Genomic DNA, 9,470 nt, shown 5'->3' with positions numbered 1-9,470 from the left:
CTGGGCAAAATCAACTATACTGCAAATGTATACTTTGCGTAATGGTTGAGCCGCCCATGCATGTGTTGACGGGAGTTGTTGCTATAATTTTATGTGACTTGTTTTATACTTTTGTACCGTTTTACCTATTATATGTATATGTGCACTCTGGAGTGCCTTGTAAACCGCCCCGAGTCCCTTTAGGGAGATGGTGGCAGGATATAGAAAAAGATGATGATGATTATGATTATTATGCATTGATTAGCATGGAATGGTCTTGCAGATTCGAAACCTGACTGGTTGCTGCCTGGGGGGAATCTTTTGTTGGGAGGTGTTAGCTGGCCCTGATTGATTCTTGTCTGGAATTCCCCTGTTTTTTGAGTGTTGCTCTTTATTTGCTGTCCTAATTTTAGAGTTTTTAAAAATGCTGGTAGCTGTATTTTGTTCATTTTCATGGTTTCCTCCTTTCTGCTGAAATTGTCCACATGTGGATGTCAATGGCTTCTCTGTGTAGTCTGACATGGATGTTGTGAGAGTGGTCCAGCATTTCTGGGTTCTCAAATAATATGCTGTGTACAGGTTGGTTCACCAGGTGCTCTGCTATTGCTAATTTCTCAGTCTGAGTTAGTCTGCAGTGCCTTTCATGTTCCTTGACATGTGTTCAGGCAATGCTGCATTTGGTGGTCCTTATGTCCACATTTATTGTTTTCAGGGGGAGGGGGAGAAGTTAGTTTTAATTAGTATAATGATCTAATCCACATATTGGAAAATGATTGCTATTGTCTTTGCCTTGAATACATTTTTAATCACTCTTTAAAGAGTGTAAATGTTTATCATTAATATTAAATTCTATTTTAATGTTCGTATATTTTTCTATTTTAAATTGCATTTCATTCGGTTTTACTCTCTTTTGAAGAGCGCAAAAGCGGGTATAAATAAGCCTAATAAACTTAATAATAAACATAATAATTTAGAACCTGTACAACAAAGGGTCGGGCTTTAGTACAGCTGGTTAATCACCAGCAGCAATAGATCTTACCAATTGGAAGGTTGGCATTTCAAAGCCCAGGTTGGGGTGAGCACCTGACCTTCAGCCCAGCTTACTGTCCACCTAAGCAGTTTGAAAACCACTGTAAGCTGTGAGTAGAGAAATTAGGCACTGCTTAAGCGGGGAGGTATTTTACCACACCATAAACGAAACACCAGAAAATGCCGGCAATCAAGGGAAGGAGGAAGTCTGTGATCAAGGTCTCTTCATATTGTCGAAGGCTTTCATGGCTGGAATCAATCGGTTGTTGTAGGTTTTACGGGCTATATGGCCATGTTCTAGAAGCATTCTCTCCTAACATTTCGCCTACATCTATGGCAAGCATCCTCAGAGGTTGTGAGGTTGTGACCACAAATGCCACAAGGAAAAGTGAATGACATCTTTCTGTAGTAATGCAGATCTCTCGGCGCAAGAAGAACCATGCTTGAATTGTGTAAATGTAGGGATTCTTTTGTGGTGCTGTGTTTGCACCACAAAAAAGTCCTCCCACAAAGATTGTAGAATTTTGTTCAAATTGCAACCTGTTGCACATCTCTCTTACATCACTAATATCTAAATGTGGGTCAAATGGAAAGGAGAGCTGAGGAAGAGTTTGCCCAGCAGTAACAAAATCAACTCACCAAATTCCATTGCGTCCAGTAAGTACTCTGTACTAGTGTATATTATTAGTAGTATTATATTGTATTACATTCTAATATTATAAATATTATATGTATATACAGTATATTATATTATATTATATTATATTATATTATATTATATTATATTATATTATTAGCATGGCACAGGGGACAAGGTGGAACTGTCTTCCTGGTCCCCTCTCTGTTCACTTTGGCCCAGAGCAGCAGTTGGTGCTGTGGGGAGGGGCTCTCAACCGATGACAATATGCCCCATATGATACCATACTATGACCTCTGCATTTTGATATTGATATTGATATACATTGATTAAAAGGAAATAAGAGAAATATTCATATAACATTTGTGCTAAATTTGATTTTGTTTCAATTCTTATTCAAAGTATTATTTCTTTGATTTTTGGGGGGTTCCAGTTACTTGAGATTTCCAGTTGCTTGAGTTCTGCTTAACGGAGAATTAATGTATTTATTTAGTCTTTGAATAATTAGCACAGCTAATGGACTTTTAAAAGGATGGAGAATGGGCATGAACCATCGAGGAGATTAAGATCATCTGGGGAGGCCCTGCTCTCAATCCTGCCTGCTTCGCAAGTGTGATTGGCAGAGACGAAGGACAGGGCCTTCTCAGTGGTGGCCCCCTGGCTGTTGAACTCCCTCCCCAGGCATATTAGATCGGCCTCCTCTCTCCTTACTTTCCAAAAAAAGTAAAGACCTGGCTCTTTGAGCAAGCTTTTGAGAATGCAGTGGAATAGATAACACGGAGCTATGAATGATGAACATGGAATGGCCAGACAATGTTACTGGATAACGTTTTTAACTGGATGACACAGATGATTATATGTTTTAACGGTTTTTATTTATGTTTTATATTGTAATATTGATTGTTTTTAATGGTACTTTGATGAATGCCTGGCATCGAATTGTGCCAATCTGTAACCCGCCTTGAGTCGCCGTATGGCTGAGAAAGGCGGGCTATAAATATAATAATTAAATAAATAAATTTCCCATTTTTAAAAGGGTGGATAATATATACATTTCTTTGGGATCCTCCTTGCTTGCATGCATGCTGGTCACTTCTGTGGCGAGAGTATCAGCCGTCTACGAAGACGTTGCCCAGGGGACGCCCGGATGTCTTGCAATCCTGCAAGGAGGCTTCTCTCATGTCCCCCCTGTCAGCAGCCTATGATACTGTGAACGACCGCCTCCTCCTGAGAAAAATGTATAGTATCACAAAGGACGACCACCTCACCCGCCTCATAGGAATCCTGCTACAAAACAGGAGCTTTTTTGTTGAGTTCCAGGGCCAGAGAAGCAGGTGGCGGAAACAGAAGAACGGCCTGCTTCAGGGGAGCGTGCTTGCTCCATCCATGTTCAACATTTACACAAATGACCAGCCACTGCCAGAAGGGACAGAGAGCTTCATCTATGCTGATGATCGTGCCATCACTGCCCAAGCAGGGAGCTATGAGATGGTAGAACAGAAGCTTTCCGAAGCTCTAGGTGCTCTTACTGCCTATTACAGGGAAAACCAGCTGATCCCTAACCCATCTAAAACAAGACATGTGCCTTTCATCTCAAGAACAGAGAAGCATCCCGAGCTCTGAAGATCACCAGGGAAGGAATCCCACTGGAGAATTGCAGCGCACCCAAATACCTGGGAGTCACTCTGGACCATGCTCTTACCTACAAGAAGCACTGCCTGAACATCAAGCAAAAAGTGGGTGCTAAAAACAATAACATACGAAAACTGAGTGGCACAACCTGGGGATCACAACCAGACACAGTGAAGACATCTGCCCTTGCGCTGTGCTACTCTGCTGCTGAGTATGCATGCCCAGTGTGGAACACATCTCACCATACTAAAACAGTGGATGTGGCCCTTAATGAGACATGCCGCATTATCACGGGGTGTCTGCGCCCTACACCACTGGAGAAATTACACTGCTTAGCCGGTATTGCACCACCTGACATCCGCCGGGAAGTAGCAGCAAGTAGTGAAAGGACCAAGGCAGAGACATCTCCAGCTCATCCCCTGTTTGGGTATCAGCCAGCACGTCAATGACTTAAATCTAGAAATAGTTTTCTAAGATCTACAGAGACACTCGCTGGAACACCTCAGCAAGCGAGAGTCCAAAAGTGGCAGGCTCAAACCCAGAACCTCAACCAATGGCTGATACCAAATGAGAGACTCCCCCCTGGGCACACAGAGGACTGGGCGACTTGGAAGGCGCTGAACAGACTGCGCCCTGGCACCACGAGATGCAGAGCCAACCTTCAGAAATGGGGCTACCAAGTGGAATCCTCAACATGTGAATGTGGAGAGGAGCAAACCACTGACCACCTGCTGCGATGCAACCTGAGCCCTGCCACATGCACAATGGAGGACCTTCTTGCAGCAACACCAGAGGCACTCCAAGTGGCCAGATACTGGTCAAACGACATTTAATCAACTACCAAACTCACAAATTTTGTATTTTGTCTGTTTGTTTGCTTTGTTCTGTTAGAAATGTAATATAATTTGACTGGTTGTCCTTCCCTCGCGCGCCCCCTTGCGGCGCAACCGTGTAACAACGCCTTGCTGTTCTCGCTCAGCTGCAGCTGCCGCACTCTTTCTACCTGAAGGGCCTACTGTTGCATAAGCGCGGAGACAGAACGTCGAAGGGGTTCCCTGTATTGTTTTGCATGCTTCATATCGCTATGTAACCCATCCTCTTGGTCCTGTCCTCTCCTTGAAGCGTCGTCGCATTGACAGGCCAGGCCGTGTTATTAACAACTGAGGAAGCCTCCTGCTCCACTCAGAAGCCAGCAGGTCCCATGGTGTAATGGTTAGCACTCTGGACTTTGAATCCAGCGATCCGAGTTCAAATCTCGGTGGGACCTCGTGGACATTTTTGCCTGGCAGGGGGCAATCCATTTGGGAGTCTCCTGGGAGCACGCTTGGGACTGCCGAGGCCGACAAAAGCGAGGGAGGGGTGCATTTTGGGCTTCTGGAAGGAGCAGTGGCTTGGCGCTGCGCATGCGTGGTCCTGGCTTTGGAAAAGGGCAATTGAGGAGAGGAAGCCGCCGAAAGGGAAGGTTATCTTGGGTTTCCATTGGTTCGTGCAGATGGAACGTTCAGCTCTGCGCTCTGCTATTGGCTAAGACGCGCAGGCGTGGGGGCAGAAGGGGTTTTCTGCGGCATCTGTTTTGGAATGCAAGGGCTGTTGTGCTATCTCCAATATTATATTATATTATATTGCCCTTGTCTCAGACCTTCCAGATTTTTCTTTCACTTTTATTTGATATTCAGGTAACCAGAACTGTCCCCATCGTCCAATAGAAAGCAGGGACCACCCAAGCTATTATGATGCTTGGAGCAGAACAGTCAATGGTCCCTAAATCAAAAGTGCATCGCCTTTAAGATTGGAAAAATCCTACATATACAATATCTGTCATTAAAAATGTAATTGCAAGAACGGAAGCAATAATAATGTGCCTAAATACCCTAAAGGTACACGATCCCATATGATCTTGGAAGCTAAGTAGGGTCAGCCCTAGTTAGCACTTGGATGAGAGACCGCTAGATGCTGCATATTTCTATATTTCTAAGGAATAAGATTCTAAGTATACATTTCTCAGTATTCCTTGTCATAAAATCAACAGGCCACTCAAAAGAACATTGTTGTTGTGTGCCTTCAAGCCTCCTAAGATCTACAGAAATACTTGCAGGAACACATCAGCAAGCGAGAGTCCAAAAGTGGCAGGCTGGAACCCAACACCTCAGTCGGTGGCTGAGACTGGATGAGAAACTCCTACTTTATTTATAAATAAATAAATACAAATAAGATGTGTTGTCATAGAAAGCTGCAATAGCTCAGCGGGTTAAACCACTAGCTGCAGAAAAACTTGCTGACTGGAAGGCTGACAGTTCAAAGCCATGGGTAGGAGTGAGCTCCAGCAGTCAGCCCTAGCTTCTGCCTACTTGTTTGAAAACTAGGTATTGCTTCGGCTGAAAGGTAAAAGGCGTCCTGCAGCCATGCCAGCGAAACACAACCAGGAGGGTCTACAGACAACAGGCTCCTCGCCATGGAAAATGGAGCAAGAATACCTCTCCATGGCCATTGTTGAGTATTGCCTCCGGACGCTGGAGATGGAAAGGGAAACCTTTGCCTTGTTTGTGTAGTGTGTCATTGCTCATTGTATAAAAGGCATTGAATGTTTATATCTGTGTATACTGTAATCAGCTCTGAGTTCCCTCAGGGACATAGAGTGGAATATAAATAAATTGTATTATTATTATTAATTTACTGACTCAAAAACGTAGTATGTCACAGCAAATGAGATCTATCTGCTGTATTTCGTATTACAAAATCACAAGTCAAACACTTCCCAAGCGTCTAGGACTGTGTGGTGTATTTTTGAATGATGCGTGCAGATCCAAGTAAGGTGGCCTTTTGCAGTTGACAGATCGTGATTTTGTCAATGTTTATTGTTTCCAAATGCCAGATGAGATCTTTTGGCACGGCATCCAGTGCGCCAATGACCTCTGGGACCACCTGTACTGGTTTATGCCAGAGCCTTTGCAGTTCAAATTTGAGGTCCTGATAACGGCTGAGTTTTTCCTATTGTTTTTCCTCAATGCGACTGTCACCTGGTATGGTGACATCAATAATCCAAACTTCTTTCTTTTCTACAATTGCGATTATTATTATTATTATTATTATTATTATTATTATTATTACTGTTACTATTACTAGTATTATTAGGAAGCCAAGTACAGATGTAACTTGTCTTGTGGCTGATTTTAAGCAAAACAAAGCAATTGCAGGCTCCAGTTTAAGAGGAATATGTACGTCCCGAAAATATCCTGTTTTCTCTCCAGGAGAATGTATGGCAGGTGGGGGCTGTCTGTGGGTTCTCCCATCTCTTCCAAGATTTTAGGAGGCTTGTTTCTCAATGGCTGGAAATCCAGATCTTGGAGGTGTCATTTAGGTTTCCTGCTGATATGTCCTTCTTGTCTAGATGTCCTTCAGGAGGCTAGTGAAGTCCTGGCTGTGGAACGAAGCATTCCTAGAATAATGGCTGAGACTGGTTAAAGACCAAAGTAAGTGACCACATATGCGGACTGAGTTGAACATGATTTTATCTTGGTGATTTGGTTTATATGTATTTTTTCTATATGTATTTTAATCTTGTATTGTTGGAGGTGAGAAGATCGGGATAGAAAAGTTTTAAATAAATAAATAAATAAATAAAATTATTGTTCTTGTATTTCATTCCCGATGAAGCTCAAATGTAAGTATTTAGAGAAGAATTATTTCACTGAACCTGCAGCTGTTTTCTGCCAAAGTTGTCTTGAGCACTGGCAGCAGTCCTTATAGTTCTAGTTTCAGGTTCTGGCCACATGGGGACACTGTTGTCCAAAAGATAAAGGTTTCCCCCTGATGTTAAGTCCAGTGGTGTTGGACTCTAGGGGTTGGTGCTCATCTCCATTTCTAAGCCAAAGAGCCAGCGCTGTCCGTAGACACCTCCAAAGTTATGTGGCTAGCATGACTGCATGGAATGCTGTTACCTTTCCATCAGAGTGGTACATATTGATTTACTTACATTTGCATGTTTTCAAACTGCTAGGTTAGCAGAAGCTGGGGCTGACAGCAGGTGCTCATGCCGCTCCCCGGATTTGAACCACTGACCTTTCAGTCAGCAAGTTCAGTAGCTCAGCGCTTTAACCCACTGCGCCACTGGGCCCCCCGTTGTCCAAAAAGCTTCACCATTTGAGGAGATGTACAGGAGTTCCTTCTAATCCCTAGAACAGTTGTTCTCAACCTGTGAGTTCCCAGATTCAACTCCCACAAATCCTAACAGCTGGTAAACTGGTTGGTATTTCTGGGAGTTGTAGGCCAAAAGACCTGGGGACCCACAGGTTGAGAACCACTGCCCTAGAAGATGCCCCAAGGATGTTTTGCACCCAGGTGAACATAATCCAGTAATTAAGAAAGATAATGTCTGGAAGAAAGCAATGGTTAAGTAGTATGTGTAAGTCAAGTTTCAATAAGATAGAAGAAGGATACTGGAATCATTCAGATTGCTTCCTGTACCTAAGGATATGTCTACAACAGGCATGGACCAACTTTGGCCCTCCAGGTGTTTTGGACTTCAACTCCTACAATTCCTAACAGCCTCAAGGCCCTTCTTGAGGGGGAAAAGGAAAGGGCCTGAGGCTGTTACGAATTGTGGGAGTTGAAGTCCAAACACCTGGTGTGCCAAAGTTTGCCCATGCCTGGTCTACATTGTAGAATTAATTCAATTTGATACCACATCCACTGACATGGCCTATGCTATGAAATCATGGGAGTTCTAGTTTTCCAAGGCCTTTAGCCTTCTCTGCCAAAGTGTTTCACCAAACTACAAATCCTAGGATTCCATTGAGACAATTCAAAATGTGTAGAATTGTAAAACCCTTAAACATTTTCAGAAAGCAAATATCCAATGTATGTCCCATACTGAGTCTCTATTAAGAGAGATAAAATAATAATAATAATAATAATAATAGATGTTGAACAAAATTGAATTGAAGGTCTAAGATTAAACAGTGAAAAGGTGGTTGTTTCTACAGTTTAGGACAATGTCAACTACTTTTCCCCACAGGTTTTGGAAAAGATATCCAACCACGATGGCTAAAAATTGCCGCCAGTGACCTTGTTGCTTCCTGGACTGTCAGGAAATCCTCAAAAGAATCCAAACCCAAAGAGGAAAGGCCTAGAAGCCTAAATCCCTTTAAGAGAGATTATTCCATTCTGCCATGGGTTACAAGGTAGGAAGCTTTGTTTAAGTGGGTCATCTGGCTTTCAGAAGAAAACTCAATCCAAGGGTGGCTGACAGTTTAAAGCAGTGGTTCTCAACCTGTGGGTCTCCAGGTGTTTTGGCCTACAACTCCCAGAAATCCTATCCAGTTTAAGAGAACTCAAAAGGATGGACACGCTCAGCTCTTATGGGCATTTGTCCATGATTTTTAGATGAGAAAGACAGAGAGTGCATTTACACTGTTGAATTAATGCAATATGACACTACCTTAAACTGACATGGCTCAATGCTGGGAGTTGTAGTTTGATAAGATGCCAGCAGTCTTTGCAGAGAAGCCTAAAGAGCTTGTAAACCTCCATAATTTCATACCATTAAGCAATGGATATTAAAGTGGTGTCAAACTGCATTAATTCTACAGTGTAGATGCACTCATAGAGACAGTGTGTATGTGTGTGAAAGAGAGAGAATCAGTCATTAGATTGATGCCAGAGCTAGCCAAAGACAGTTTGTTCCTGGTGCCAACAACATACAGAGTATGTAATTTTCAACGGTAAGCAAACAGTATTTTGGACCCCCCCCCCCCCCCAACAATCACTGATATATATTTTCTGTTCGCCGTGGAAGTTCTGAGTTCCATATTTGGTTCAATTCCATCATTGTTGGAGTTCAGAATGCTCTTTGATTGTAGGTGAACTATACATCCCAGTAACTACAACTCGCATATGTCAAGGTCTATTTTCCCCCAAGAGCGCCTCAAGAGCGCCCCTGGGCAAAATCAACTATACTGCAAATGCTTACTTTGCGTAATGGGTTGAGCCGCCCCTGACAACATAGTGATATATTTGCTCTTACATGTACAAGTTGCACCTTTCTTGACGATAGGATAGCATCCTCCAATACTCTAAGTCAGATGAGATTGGAGTTCTATCATCTAAGTCAGTGCTACTACCTCTTTGGTCAAACGATTTTTGGAAGTCCCCAGAAGTCTCAGTCAGCATGGTTAATGCTCAGGAATTTGGGGAG

The 9,470-nt window shown here is 43.0% G+C and overlaps 1 non-coding gene across 1 annotated transcript; it reads left to right on the top strand.

Moving 5' to 3' along the window:
- The first annotated feature begins 4,472 nt into the window (after positions 1-4,472).
- On the top strand, positions 4,473-4,544 carry TRNAQ-UUG (transfer RNA glutamine (anticodon UUG)). The gene has a single exon. It is a non-coding gene; the product is annotated as a tRNA-Gln (tRNA).
- Positions 4,545-9,470: the final 4,926 nt, after the last annotated feature.

The sequence above is a fragment of the Anolis sagrei genome, chromosome 6 (genome assembly GCF_037176765.1).
Source record: "Anolis sagrei isolate rAnoSag1 chromosome 6, rAnoSag1.mat, whole genome shotgun sequence".
NCBI lineage: Eukaryota > Metazoa > Chordata > Lepidosauria > Squamata > Dactyloidae > Anolis > Anolis sagrei.
Note: the sequence above shows the minus strand (reverse complement) of the source record. Positions and strands in the feature narration are given on the sequence as shown.